General features: G+C 41.2%; 1 pseudogene; it reads left to right on the top strand.

Annotated features, from left to right (window-relative positions):
• Window positions 1–1,802: 1,802 nt before the first annotated feature.
• On the top strand, window positions 1,803–2,379 carry LOC113190342 (ATP synthase F(0) complex subunit C2, mitochondrial pseudogene; annotated as a pseudogene).
• The last annotated feature ends 647 nt before the right edge of the window (window positions 2,380–3,026 follow it).

Here is a 3,026-nt window from a genome sequence, read left to right as displayed (position 1 = left end):
GGGCCCTGGAAGGAGCTGCTTTGGCCTCTGTCGGTCACAACTGAAGGTTTGTCCTGCATGTTCAAATCCAACCAGGAAGCAGATGTCTCAGAAAAAAAGAGGTGCAATGGAGTGTTCCGAGGATTAGGATGGGCATCTACATGGTGCAGAGAAAGATATGGGACAGGGACACACAGATTCCCTGATTGGGACAACCCTAAAGCTAAGTCTCCAAGGTCAAGGTTATTGAAAATCAGGGGAGAGAACAAAAGTGGGTGCTGAGGCTCCTGATGGAGGAATAGCTGTCAAACACTACTGAAAGACAGATGGGTTCAGACAAGTGCACAGACATGGTCTCTGGGTGGTAATCTGGCCTTGGCCAATACCTTCTGTAGGAGTTCTGCCCTATTAACTCCTAGAACCATTCAGGATACACACAACTTCAATTTGACAGATGAGAGCTGGCATGATTTTTAAATTGTGAAAAAAAAAACCACAAAACATACAATTTACAACAATTTTCTAGTGTATAATCCAGTGTCACTAAGTACATTCCCATAGTGCTACCTTCACCATCATCCATCCATAGAACTTATTGATCATTCTAGAAGTCCGCACCCAATAGACACCTCCTGACTCCTGGCCACCATCATTCTATTTTCTTTTTCTATGAATGGCTTATTTTACTCAGCATAATGTCCTCAAGGTTCATTCATATTGCAGCATGTGTTAGAATTGCCTTCCTTTTTAACACTGAGTGATTTTTCATTGTATGTATAACCATATATTGTTTAGCCATTCATCTATCCATAGACAGTTGGGTTGCTTTCACTTTTTTGACCATTGTAGATAATACTGCTATGAACATGGGTATGCAAATATCTGCTGAGATTCCTGTTTTCAAAAAAACATCATGTTCTTAGTGCCACACAGAATCAGTTCCCATAAAACTCAGGGAAGAGCACAAGTGGAATGTGCCAGTGTGGGACACCAGAGTGAAGAAATGAGGAAGTTGGGGTTTGACACAGTACAAGGGATCTGGGGCACTGTAAAAACCATATTGGAAGAAAGCAAGTCCACAGGGTTATTTCTGTGCAGGGCCAGGGTTGGGAAGGGACCTTAGACACCATCAGAGCAGAAATTCATGGGGGACTTAAGATCTCTGAAGGAGAGGTTTCACACCTGTAGGCTCATCTTCACAGGGTGGGCTGGCTCACCAGGTGGAAGCCAGCTGACATAATCAATCATCATTAATACATTAGGCAGTGCCTCAGCTGCAAAAAACAAACAGGTGGAACCCTCTAATGGCATCCGCAACTCAAGGGAAATGCACCTGACGTGCCCCTCACTGCACTTGCATGGATAGGCAAGGGAGCTTACCCGGCAAGACACAATTAAGGCAACTGAAAATTCACCAGTCCTGAACAAACAGACACCAGGCTTGTCTCCATTCCCCCATCTATAAAGCTAATAAGCAGAAAAACATCCAGAATGTATGAAAAGATTCGCTAGCTCAAAAGATCTGAACAAACAAAACACTTAGTGAGACTCTATAAAACAAGATAAAATTGAAATATCTTAAACTCATTTTTACAGAGAAATATGAACCCATATCCAATGGAGAATGTATGTTCCTTTCAAGTTTCTATATTGTGTATTGAAAAATTGATTGTAAGGATGGGCAAGGAAACCTCAAGATATTATACAAATCATATTCTCTCATGAGGTTGCAATAAAATTGGAAAGAAACATTTAAAAAGACAATGTTCATACATTTTGGAGCTCTCTGTCTTCTCTGCACTGGGAGCCACTCTCTTGCCACAGCCACTCACCTCATGCAGATGTATGCCTGTTTCAAGTTCCTCTCCACCCATTCCTTGGTCAGGAGTACCTCTCAGCTGCTGAGCCAACCACATTGGTTATCTGCAGTGGTGCTGAACTGACCAGAGACACTGAGATCTGAGAGCTTCAGCAGCTTGGCAGTCCCACATTCCCTGGCCTCACTTATCCCTAGCCACAGCTTCCAAGGGACATTGACATAGCAGACAAATTCACGGAGGTTGGGGCTGCCACAGTTGGGGTGGCTGGCTCTGGAGCGGGATTAGAACTGTATCTGGAAGCCTTATCATTGGTTATGCCGGGAACCCTTTTCTGAATCAACAGCTTTGCTCCTGTGCTATTCTGGGCTTTGCCCTCTCAGAGGCCATGGGGCTCTTCTGCCTGAGGGTGGCCTTTCTCATACTCTTTGCCACTGTGAGGAAGCAGTCTCCACCTCTCATTCTTTCTCCAGTGTCTTGCCTCCCTCATGTGTCCCTTTTCCTATACCTCCTCCCCCGAGAGTCTGGGGAAGTGTTTGGCTCAGGGTTTTTGACAAAGGGAAGACTAATAAATACTGTATGAATGAGGAGAAAAAAGAATACATTTTGGAAACAAATTTGCACAGTGATAATTATGAAATGTCTGGAACTCAAGGGTAATAAGGTATCACATACTAAAATTATGAAATTCAACAAAATTGGTATTAGAGGGAAATTTGTATTCCCAAACTAATGATCATAAACAAGATAAAAGGGAGAAAGGAGAAAGCTGATGGCAGCATGAGCCAAAGAAAATATAAGAACTATAATGAAAAACTCTTTAGAAACAAACTATAATAAAAGGATGATATATAAAAATCTATGGGATATGTACAAAGCAGTATTCAGGAGAAAATTTGTAGCCTTAAGTATACATACATGTGCTTGAACATAAGAAATATAAAACCGTATAAGCTGAGGAAATAGCACAAGCAGCTTTCCTAAAAAGAACAAATAAGAAATGAACTTATATCATTTTAAAACCGTCATAATAAAAGTAGATTTGACAAATAAAATTCAAAACTTCTTCTTTCAAAAGACTATTAAAATAAGGACTGGAGATATAGCTCAGTTGGTAGAGTGCTTGCCTCGCATGCATAGGGCCCTGGGTTCAATCTCCAGCACCACAAAAAAAAAAAAAAAGAAAGCCTAATAAAATAAATAAATCTCTTGAAGTAGAGCAAAAGAAAA

The sequence above is a fragment of the Urocitellus parryii genome, chromosome 5, assembly GCF_045843805.1.
Source record: "Urocitellus parryii isolate mUroPar1 chromosome 5, mUroPar1.hap1, whole genome shotgun sequence".
NCBI classification, from domain to species: Eukaryota; Metazoa; Chordata; class Mammalia; order Rodentia; family Sciuridae; genus Urocitellus; species Urocitellus parryii.
The sequence above is the reverse complement of the archived record's forward strand: the minus strand, read 5'-3'. Positions and strand labels throughout refer to the sequence as shown.